Raw genomic sequence first — 12,628 nt, forward strand, 5'->3', positions numbered from 1 at the left:
GAGAGAGAGAGAGAGAGAGAGAGAGAGAGAGAGAGAGAGAGAGAGAGAATGCAAAGAAGGAGCTGTTGTAGCAAAATACATGGCTGAATTGGTAGCTCAAATCCACTCTGCAGTTTCCTCATATTAATATTATTTTTGTGTTGTGTATCAGCAAGTAGAAACTGACCTATAGCTGACCTTCTGGAAGGTTTTCAGAGGCAGTTTTCAGAGGCAGGATGCGAGGCAATTGCCCATCTTTGTTCCACACAGTGGTGGATTCAAAGTGTGTGTCTTTGAGATTGCAATGCAGCTTATTACCTCTACGCCACTAGAACTCCCTACTTTAAGATTAGCTACTCGTTAATTATCTGTTCAATTTCCTCTTTTTATCCTTAAAATACAATGATAACTGTCCAAAAAGGCACCCTGTGTTTTTCTTTTGGAACAGTTGGAGCTGACTCAATGGTGATAGGTTTGAGGTTTTTCCTTTAAAGTTCTGTTCATACAGTGATTAATTGGTTAGCTGCTAGCTGAAAGATCAGTAGGTCCATTCTATGGACGAGTCATTCTATGGATAAAAGATACAACAGTCTATTTCTGTAAATGTTACAGCCTTGGAAACTCTGTCATGCTGTCCTACTGTGGTTGGGTCATCATGAATTGGAAGTAACTTCACTGCTTGAGTTTGGTTTGGCTTTTTGGTTTATATATATGTAAAGTACCGATGCCTTTGAGCTGTGGTTCTGGTAAAGAGTATTGAATGTACCATGTACTTTCAAGAGAACAAATGGATCTGTCCTGGAGAGGCTAAAACCAAGTTGTTACTTAGAGGAAAAAGATTGTAAAGCTCTGGCTGACATACTTGGGGCAAGTTGACAGGAAGAGCCAGTCCTTGGAAAAGGACATCATGCTTGGAAAGATGGGGAGACAATGCAAAAACGGAAGAACTTGAAGAAGAGGGAATTACACCTTAACTGGAACAATGTGGGTAGGTGTGTCAGGAAAAAAAAACCCAACCAGTATATTATATATTAAATACTGTATTTTGAAAGTAACACTATATTCATGAAGATTGAGTAAATTGTATACTAGGAAAGACTGAATGCTAAATTTAAGGAACTTAAAATTTATCTAAGCACTAAAAAATCATTTGATATTTTTGAACAGGTAAGTAATTTTAATATTCTTTAAATCTGTGCACTTTCCAAATACAACTGTGAGCTTATTTATACTCAAAAAGTGTATATATCACAAAACCAGAGTTTAGAACTGTAAGATATCTTTAAAGTTACCCTGTTACATTCTCTAATATGAATAATTTAATTCTTAGTCCCAGAAAAGTGAAAATTACTTACACTACTGTTTTCTATGCTTACAATGCTTGGTAGAGTGTTATCGAAATGAACATCCATTAACTTTATTAGTTAAGTACTTTGTAGAACTGAATAAAAACTGAGTACCATACTATATGCTGGGCATATTGAAAAAAACCCCAAACATAGTCCTCGACCTAATAAAAGTTATTATTATGGAAGAGGCTAAAATGCAGATCAATAGACTTGTCAATACTTTTATATCCACAGAGTTTTGGAAGAGAACAGAAAATGTATTGAAGTCTCTTAGTAACCATCAAGCTTATCCAAATTCATGAGTCTCTCACTAAACAAATTAAATATCTATTAAATATATAAGTCTTTGTTGTAAAATTCTCAAAATATTAAACAGCTTAGTTAGTAGCACTGCTTAGAAAATGCTGTTGTAACAGTAGGCAAGATTTCTTTTTGGCACAAGGTCATTTGTGCTCTGCTCCTTAATGTTGGAGTCCACTGTTTTGGACTAACCATTGAACAGTCAATGCTTTAAAAAGTACTTAAGCCAGATTCTCATTTGAGAAAGTGTCTGATGTGCTTTCTGACCATTTCTGAAAGCTTATGGCTATTCTTAATAGCTGGTCCATTTGCTAAACATCCACAATCCCTTTTTAATGAAGAAATTTTATATTATAAATGGTTCAAGTCTGCAAAGTCTATTAGAATATTTTCCTTACTTTTAAGGTAAGAACTAATACCCAAAGAGGCTAGATGAGTTGCTATCTTTCAACAAAGAAGAAACTCAGTGCCTACTCAGTGAGATCTTACTGGCCCAGTACTGCATTCCTATGTCATGTATCTTGATATTCTAATTCAATTTCCCCATTATTAAGAAACTACCGGAGGGAGCTCTGGTGGCCCTAGTGGCAAGAAGCTGCACTGCAATCCCAGAGGTATGTGGTTCGAATCCAGATGCTCTGCTGGAGAAGGAGTGGCAAGCTCCTCCTGTACCAGTCAGATTCCGTTTGATGGCACACATACACAAAATTAGGAAATGTTTTAGGGGAGCTCTGGTGGCCTAGTGGCAAGACGCTGCAATTACAAGCCCAGAGGTGCACGGTTCGAATCCACCAGACGCTCTGCCGGGGAAGGAGGGACAATCTCCTCCTGTACCAGTCAGATCTGATTTGATGGTACACGCACACAAAAATAATAAAATAAAAAAAAAATTTTAAAAAAGAAATTACCAGTGATTATGAAGTAAGTTTCAAGAAGTGTTTCCCTTCTCATTCAGTATCATTCCAAGTCCACATGCACATGTTTTTATTCAAGCAGAATTGCTAGAATGAGAAAGAAGAACATCAATAGGGTTTTGTCTCTTTTTGTGATACCTTTTATGGGATAGACCATTTGTTAGCCAGACTCTTAAATGCTGTTTGTTGTTTGTTATTAGGTGTCATCAAGTCCAATGCAACCCAGAGTGAACCCATGAACAAGAGATCTGAACCCTGTCTTATCCTGTGCCATCTTCACACTTCCTGACACATTAGAGCCCATTGTGGCTAGTCACCATGTCAATCCACCTGGTTGAGAGTCTTCCTGTTTTTAGCTGACCCTTTACCTTTTTGAGCATCATGTCCCTCTCCAGGCAATAACCTCTCCTAGCAACATGCCCAAAGTATGCAAGCTGAAGCTTCATCATCTTTGCCTCTGAAGAGCAAGCTGGATGCACTCACTCCAAAACATATTTGTTCTTTTGGCAGTCCATGGGATATTGAGTGCTCTTCTCCAACATCACAGCTCAAAGGCTCAATGAATATTTTATCATCTTTATTCATTGTCCAGCTCTCAGATGCATAGCAAGTGATCAGAAAGACCATGACTTGAATCAGACACAACTTAGTCCTCTATGCTGACATCATTAACCCTCAAAAAACTGGAGAGGTCTGTGGAAGGCCATCTGCAGTCGCCATTACAAGATGGCACTGATTTCCTCCTTCTCTTTGTTTGCCTTAATCACAAATAAGATCTTATTTGGGCACTGTGTCTCTATTGGTCAATGGCTTGATCTCACGTGGGGTTAATGGTCCAATGGAGGCATGACACATGAGACTGATGGGCGGAGTACCGAGAAGGGGATATAAGCCGCACCGGGGAAAGGTCGTGTTTTTCTCTCTAACTGTAATTAACTCCTGAGTAAACTACCGTGAGAAGGAATCGCTAGTGTGTTGTGTCCTTATTTCCTGCTAGACAGGCAAGGTGCGCAACAGAGGTCCTTACCTGCAGACTTTTCCAGTGTAATACATCTCCTGATTTCCTGACTGCTGGTACACAGATCATACTGTATTTTTAATATAGAACAGTACATATCAAGGACTACAGCCTTCTGCATGGATTACAGCTCAATATGAAGAAGACAAAGATTTTCACCACAGGCCCAACAGTTAACATTATGATAGATGGCGAAAAGAGTGAAACTGTTAATTATTTCATCTTCCTTGGATCAACCATGAACACCATTAGTACCAGCAGTCAGGAAATCAGGTGACATATTGCATTGGACAAGTCTGCTGTCAGGAACCTCTCCAGACTACTAAAAAGCAATGATTTCAGTTTGAAGACTAAGGTGCTCCTGATTCTAGGATGTGTTATTCTTAGTCATCTGCTATACATCAGAAAACTAGGCAATGAATAAGGGTGAGAAGAATACTTAATGCCTTAGAGTTGTGGTGCTAGATAAGAGGACTGAATATCCTCTGGACTGCCAAAAAACTGACTCTGTCCTGGAGAGAGTGTGGTCAGAGTGTTCCTAGGAGGCAAGGACAGCAAAGGTTTATCTTTCATATTTTAGACATATAGCCAGGCAAGGCTATTCCTTGGAAAGGGACATCATGCTTCAAAAGATTGACATTCGGAAACGAAAAGGAAAACCTACAAGATGAATTAACTCTCTGACTTCAGCAATGGGCTTTAGTGTCTTAGTGTCAATGGGCTCTTGATGAGGACGGCACAGGACAGAGCAGGTTTCAGGATGGATGTTCACGGAGTCTTTATGAGCCATACTCGACTCGATGGCAACACACAACCACATACTCTAGTGTATTCAAAATACCGTATCTCTTGATTTAGCAGTTAAAACATTAGGAAAACTATAAGAAAGATGTTCTATCAGGCACTTTACTGTACCTACACATGTTCATGAACCTGTGAGACTCTGGTCAATTGCCATCTGGTCTCTTCCAATGCACTGTGACCCTAGAGGACAGGGTAGAACTGCTCTCCAGCAATCCCAAGGCTGATACCTCTTTGTGCTGCAGTTGGCTGGTCTATGTGAAACATTGAACTTTCAGGTAGCATCCAAGCACTTCATCACGACGTCACTGGGACTGCCTGTGAGACTAAGTAACTTGCTTGAGTCGCATACCTATTAAGTGGCAAAATGGAATGCAAATCTTGTCTTTCTGAACCCAAGCCATACCCTTCCTTCAAGCCAGAGAATCCATCAAAAGCATCCAACTATGTCCCTAAATGAAGTGAAAGTTGTATTTGTTTTCATACAAGATAATTATATGTATACAGCTCTTCACTTAAAACCAACAGAACCAGGCTTACATTTATAAGATATTTTGCGTTTGCCAAATGTTTTGCATTCATTTTGAGGTTTTATACCTTACAACATTCTGTGAAGGAAATGTTTGACTACCAATTTTTCCAAGTCATGGTGATTTAAAAAAAAAAACTAAAAAAGGAGGGGGGAAAAACCCCAGAGTGATGAGAATCCGACACACTGAGGAATAATAGACCACCTTGTCACTCTGTAACTTTATTAAAGGGAGAAAGATTACAAGTTTTACCTTCTTGGATTTTCTCAGTGTTCTAGATTGATAATCCTGCCTATTTCAAGTTCAGGATTGGTATAAAATTGTCAGAGTCATCACAAAATATTCTCTCAATATTTCATTACAGAGAATGAAAAAGGAAAAAAAATTACAAGAATAAATCTTGGAGTCACCAAAATTTATGTTTCCCATTTGTGGAAGTCTTATTGCCACCCATTAACTGCATGACTCAAAAGCCTCAAGGCATCTAGCATTACATAATATAACAAAAGTCCACTGGGGAAGGGCAGTGAGAGAAACTGTCATTTTATGACATCATTACTATGCAGTGGCCAACACAATGACTGATTTCACATTCTTTTCCTTTGACTTTATTGATCTTGCTGCACTAATTTACATAAACACAGCACAGAGATTTGTCTGCATTATAAAGCAGTGACCTTAATAGCAACATCACTGCTCAAAAAAACCCCAAAACACAAAAAGCCTAGGTTAATTTTCTTAGAACTGAATTGTTAGGAATGATACATTTAAGCAAAATTTAGGTGCTGCCAGGTTGATCTAAAATGTGGGAGTTAGTCATCTCACCTACCCACTTCTAACTACAGAAATAGATAAGCTGTGGAAGCCTATTTTGTTCATGAGCAGAGAAAAAAATATGGAAGATGATAGAGTTTTCCCCAGCATGTAGGAAAACTTTACAAAACCAATTTTAAGAATAAAAATCATCATTAGAATACATACCAGGGACTTATCAAACTTACCTAGAATTTGCTTAGCGCAAGCTAACCAGACTTTTATAGGAAAATTTGCCTTATTCATCTGTAAAACATTATAGCTAAAAACTACTGAAAACCCAAACCCCACTGGTACTGAGTCAGTTCTTACAGAGACATTTCAGTAAACAGTCAAGCACTTAACCACCACATCACCACAACTAATACACAGATAATACTCTAGGTTTTACATAGAATATTTCTTAATCTTTATAAGAGTAACTTCCAAGACTTTTCCCATGGCAACATATAGACGAATTTTAATCACCCTGCTAGTACCCAACTACTTAATCATTTGTGCAACATGTTGTTTGTTGTTGTTATGTGCCGTCGAGTCGTTTGCGACTCATAGTGACCCTATGTACAACAGCCCTAAACCCTGCTCTGTCCTGTGCCATTCGCACTGCCTCCGACACAACCATCCCGATTACCCCAGTCACTGAATCAATCCATCTTATAGAGGGTCTTCCCCTCTTGCACCGTCCCTCCACCCTCCCAAGCATGATGTCCCTCTCCAAGGACCTGTCCCTCCTTGAAACATGCCCAAAGTATGTCAGACGAAGCCCCAGAATCCTTGCCTCCAAGGAGTTGCTTGGTTTAATCCTCTCCAGGATGAATCTGCTTGTTTTCTTGGCAGTCCTTAGTACATTCAATACTCTTCTCCAGCACCACAGCTCAAAGGCATTAATTCTCCTACTACTGATTCTTCTTCTCTGTTCCCAACTTTTGTGTTCCAGCCACCCATTATTATCAATGCATCTTGATTGTATGTTCGATCGATCTCCGACTGTAAAAGTTGGTAGAAATCATCTATTTCTTCTTCCTTGGCTCTGGTTGTTGGTGCATATATCTGAATGATAGTGGTATTCACTGGACTTCCTTATAAGTGTATGGATATAATCCTATCACTCACAATATTTTTCTTGTTGTTGTGTACCTACTAGTTGGAACTGACCAATAGCTGACCTCTTGGAGGGTCTTCAGAGGCAGTTAATTTCATTGGAGATTGCCTATCCTTCTCCCACAGAGCAGTTGTTAGATTTTAACCATGTGCCTTTGGGATTGCAGCACAGCTTCTTGTCACTAGGCCACCAGAGCTGAAATTAATGATATTGTTCAATAATTTCCACATCTGTTGGGTCACATTTCTTCGAAATGAGAACAAATATGAATCTCTTAAGTCAGTCTAGCAGGCAGGTGTCCTCCAAAGTTCCTGACACACACTAGGTTGTGTCTGTTAGCTAAAAACATATCAGTCATCAAGATCTGGGGCTTTATTTTTTTCAGCTTGAATTATTTCATTCTTTATTGCCATTGGCTCTTGTTCATATGGTACTTTGTGAAATTTTTCAGTGTTGATCAATTCTTTTTAGTATAATGACTCTGTGTGTTTCTTCCATTCTTTTTTATTTTTTCCCTTCTATCTTCTTTTGATGCTTCCTGGATCATTCAAGATTTTGTCCATAACATCTCTGTATTGCAACTCACAATTTAAATTTGTTTTCCAATTCCTTCAGCTTGATAAATGTGAAGTGAGTTCTTCTGTTTTTATTACACGACTCTAGCTTTTTGAACATTTCATGATATTTTACTTTGTCTTTTCAAGCTGCCCTTTGACATTTTCTGTTCAGCTCCCTTACTTCTGCATCTCTTTCTTTATTTTGGCTTCTCAACTCTCTAATGTAATTTTCATAATTTCTTCTGACATACATTTTTTCCTTGCTCTTCAGCAATCAAAACCAGACCAAATGCTGGCTGTGAAACAGACCATCAAGTACTCATATGCAAGTTCAAAGTGAAGCTGAATAAAATGAAAATAGTCTACAAGAACCAAAATTTGACCTTAAGTGTAGACCCCCCAGAATTTAAGAATCATTTTAAGAACAAGTTTGAGGCATTGAACACCAGTGATTGTGTAGCCCACTAGAATTTAAGAATCATTTTAAGAACAAGTTTGAGGCATTGAACACCAGTGATTAAAAACCAGAGGCACTAGGGATGGCATCAAGGGTACCATCTATGAACAGAGCAAAAGGTCATCATAGAAACAGACTTCCAGGCTATCACAAATCTAAGCCAAACAAATCTGCACTTGCTTTTAGACTGACACCATTTCTCTAAGTTATTTTCAAAAAAAGTTTTATTTTTAGTATTTCTTCCATATCTGTAACTTAGGCTTTATCTTTTTGTACCATACAACACTATATCTTATTCATATTGTCACCTGTATACCATTGTGCCATTGTTGTTGTGTATCATCCAGTCAATTACAACTCAATGAAAAAAAATCTGAACTGTGCCCTATCTTGTACCAACCTCAAAATCCCTGTCATACTCAAGCCTGTTGTTAAGATAAGTAGGTCAATCCATCACTCAGAAAGTCTTTCCCTTTTTCTCTGACCTTTATCTTTCTCAGCATTATATCTTTTTGTTTGTCTTCAGATATTAGTATTAGATTTGAGCCTATTTATTCTGGCCCATGCACATCTACTTATCTTCTCTCTTTGAACAGCTACAGATATTCCATCATGGCCCACAATAGAGCACACTAAAGCCAAGAGCACTATAAATTAGAATTACATTCATATAAAAGCATATACATATAAAAGAACATATATGTATATGTATGTACATATGTATATGTATATGTATATATATATATATTTGTGTAATTAAATGACAGATTATTAAGAAATATTTTATCATGATTTAATAGGTCCTGACTTACTTCCTAAGAGCTCTAGTGGTATAGTCCATAGTGAGTTATCCTATTTCCCCAGATACTGCAAGTCTGTAGTAGCTCAAATCTACCAGCAACTCCACAGGAAAAAGATTGACATTATCATTAACCTCCTGCTTTCATTTACAGGTTTGGAACCCCAGTTGAGATTTTGTGATGAGTCACAACAGATTTTGCAGTACATACAACCTACTTTCAAGTCACTCCTTCATTTATTCACTCAACAAATACTATTTGAGCGATTACAATATTACTACAATGAGGAAATATAGGAAGAAATAAAAGACAAATTGAGCATAGTCCAATATTAAAAGCCGTGAAATATTTCAATAACCTTTTGTGTTAGTGGATAAATTGGCCTCTTATTACTCGCTATGCTTCAGAAAGCTGGACAATGACTAGGGATGACAGAAAGAAAATTGATGCCTTCAAGTTATGCTGCTGGAGAAGAGTACCGAATATATTATGGACAGCTAGGAGAACAAACAGGTTCATCCTAGAGAGAGTGAAACCAGGATGTTCCTTGGAGGAAGGATTCTGAAGCTTCTTCTGGCATACTTCAAACAAGTTGCAGGGAGGAACAGTCCTTGGAGAGGGACATCATGCTTAGAGGGCTGGAGGAACAGTGCAAGAGAGGAAGACACTCGATGAGATGGATTGATTCGGGGTAATGAAGGTAGGTGTATAGAAGACAATATGATTGGCACAGGATAAGGCAGGGTATAGGGCTGTTGTACATAGGGTTACTATGAATCACAAGCAACTCGACAGCACATACCAGCACCAATTTATGGCAACCCAGTGCACCTCAGAAAGAAACACTGTCTGATCACACAACATCCCCAGGATAGATGACAAAACAGATTATTGTGACCTATAAGGTTTCAGTGGCTAATTATCAAAAGTAGATTATTAGCCTTTCCTTTCTACTACCTTTTCAGTCTGGAAACTCAGTCAAAATTTATAATCATTGGAGGAAGTTTGGCTGGGGACTTATGTCTTCTTAAGAACATAGTATAATAATAATTCTAAAATGTCTCACAAAGAGGTCTAAATCTAGATAATTATAACACTAAACATTACCAAATATTTGAGAATAAGTTATTTCAGTCTTATACAGTACTCTCCAGTGAAGAGCAAAAAGAAAATATTTTTTCAACTTATTTTATGAGGTAAGAATAACCTCCATGCCAAAACCTGGAAATTACACTGTTGTTGTTGTTATATATCATTGAGTCTCCTGCAACTCATAGCAACCCTTTGTGCAGGAGCTCTGAACCCTGCCCTATCCTGAGCCCTCTCACTCTCTCCCAACAGGCCTAATTCCAATGCCCTAATTACTGTGTCAATTTATCTTATCTGGAGTCTTCCTATCCTGCGCTGTTCCCCCACCCTTCTAAGTATGATGTCATTCTCCAAGAACTGGTCCCTCTTAGCCATGTGCCCAAAGTATTTGCCAAAATCCTTGCCTCCAAGGAGAAACTTGGTTTCAACCTCTGTAAGATAGACCTATTTGCTATTCTGGCAGTCCATGGTATGTTCAGTAATCTTCTCCAGCACCACAACTCAAAGGCGTCAGTTCTTCTTCTTTCATCCTTATTCATTATCAAGCTCTCTGATGTATAGTAAGTAATTGTGAAGATGATGGTCTGGATAAGGTGTATCTTAGTCTCTAGACTGACATCGTTGCTTCTCAGTACTGTGGATAAGTCCCTGGCAGCAGATATTCCCAGTGCAATTTGTCTTTTGATTTCCTGACTGCTGGTGCTAAGAGTGTTGATAGTGGAGCTGAGCAACCATGTGAAATTGTTATCAACCTCAATCTCTTCTCTATTTATCATTGTGCTGCCAATTTGCCCAATGGTAAGAATCTTTGTCTTTTTTATCTTTTTCATTTACAGAAGCAGGTTTCAAAGTACAAAAGAATACAGAATTAAATTAAAAAACACTTTTCAAACAAGACAAAGAGCAGGCCAACAAAATGCTTACCCTTCTGCTTGACCAAAGTCTGGTCTGCTCTAAATGCTGATTAACAATGTGTTCTCAGGAAGTTGCTCCTGATTGATTCCACTTTATTTTATTCTGCTTAATTCTATTGCAACACAATATATAGTCACATGATATGGTATTGCATGAATTTTTAGTTGTTTAGAAAGTGTTCTAGTGCATTGGAAATATGTAAACTCAGATTGAACACTTGGATGTTGTCAGGTGTTCTGCCTTGCAGTTCTTTTGTTTGTTCTCCACCCCAGAGTCTGGATACTCTGCAGATAGGAGCTGCCTCATGTTGTTGACTAAGATACTATTCTAAAGAAACAGAACTTTTATTAATTTAAGTGTTATCAGGTCCCCGGTTTCAAAGTACAAAAGAATATAGAATTAAATTAAAAAATACTTTTCAAACAAGACAAAGGGCGGGCCAACAAAATGCTTACTCTTCTGCTTGACCAAAGTCTGGTCTCCTCTAAATGCTGATGTCTTTTACAGCCAGTTAGGTTCTGAATAGCAAGGGACACTACCACATACCTGTATACATTTTTGGTTGGAAGAGTGAAAATATTACCATCCAGAGAGGTTACCATCCAGAGTCCCAGGGTCAGGCACAGTGCTGCCAAGCAGAATTTAAAAAACTCTTATCGGATCTCTGACATCTTTTTGTCCCAATCACTGACATCAGGGTGGCATCCAGGAAAGCGTTTAAAATCCACTGTCCATCCAAAGCAAAACCTGGCACTGCATTCCAATAGCCAGAGTGCCTAAGAACGAAATCAAGTATTTGACAAATGTCTCCACAATCACAGGTAGATCTACGCTGAGAAACTTGAACCGTGGGAGGGAACTGATGATGCTCACTGTGTAGTGGAGGTGGAATGGCTGTCCCACATACTACATATCAATTTGAGGTAAGTGCTTCAATTTAATGGAGTGTTAGCTTCCAATGAAGGTATTATATAGAAATTTGAATTTGAGACTTTTTTACAATCTTTATTAGTTCTACGAACTTGAGTGGCTTCAATTGCTTTTTGGGTAGGCATGCATGTATGCAAGTTCTTATTAAAATTATTTTTGTAAGAAATGCACACATCTGTGAGGCTATGATTATTACAACATTTCGTGTAACTATCCAGCCACTTGTATGGTCTAACTGGAAAACTCAACTGTGGTAAAGTTGATGCATTTATACAGTAATGAATCTGGGGTTCATATGTGGTGGTATCTAGACATGCATTCTAGTCCTGAACATCAGTGGCAGGATAGTCCTGTAAATGGGTGACAAGGTCTCCCACAAAAAGGCCTCTGGGTCCAATGACATGTGAGTCCTTGGTGACTTTTGTGATAATAACTCCAACTCCACTGTAGCAAAATGACAAAGTGCAACCCTGACCTCAGTAATTGGGACAAGAACAAGTCCTAAAATATCTAAGAGTATGAGGATGAAATTATGCAAGATTCTTGTGCAAAATATCCTTGGAAATCTTCTTGATTTTAGCTTCAATTCATACTGAAGACTACAGCTCTTGGCCTTCTGCAGCAAATGCTTTAAGTTTAGGCAAGGAAGGTTGTGTCATCTGTATAACGCAGGTTGTTGGTATGTCTTCTTCCAATCTTGATGCCACACTCAGAAAGTCCAGCCTCTCAAATGATTTGTTGTGCATATAGACTGAAAAAGCATGGAGACAGGACACACCCCGATGAACTCGTTTCCTGATTTTGAACCATGAAGTGTTTCTCTGCTTTGTTCTGACGACTGCCTCCATGTGCAAGTATAGGTTTCGCATGAGGACAGTAAAGTGTACTGGGATTCCCATTCTCCTCAAGGTTAGCCACAATAAATTGTGATCCACACAGTCAAATGCATTTACTTTATTTAGTCAATAAAGCACAGTAAATGCAGAGCTCCCCTAAACAAGATATTTAACAGCAAAAATTTAAAAAGTAAATGTAAAGCAAATATATGGATACAGAAAGACTATAATAACATCT

General features: G+C 38.3%; 1 pseudogene; it reads right to left on the reverse strand.

Annotated features, from left to right (window-relative positions):
* The window catches only part of LOC102844306, a 52,251-nt pseudogene that overhangs the window by 35,703 nt on the left and 3,920 nt on the right, over positions 1–12,628 (reverse strand).

Source organism: Elephantulus edwardii, unplaced genomic scaffold (assembly GCF_000299155.1).
Source record: "Elephantulus edwardii isolate Elephantulus edwardi_28Jun2011 unplaced genomic scaffold, EleEdw1.0 scaffold00038, whole genome shotgun sequence".
NCBI lineage: Eukaryota > Metazoa > Chordata > Mammalia > Macroscelidea > Macroscelididae > Elephantulus > Elephantulus edwardii.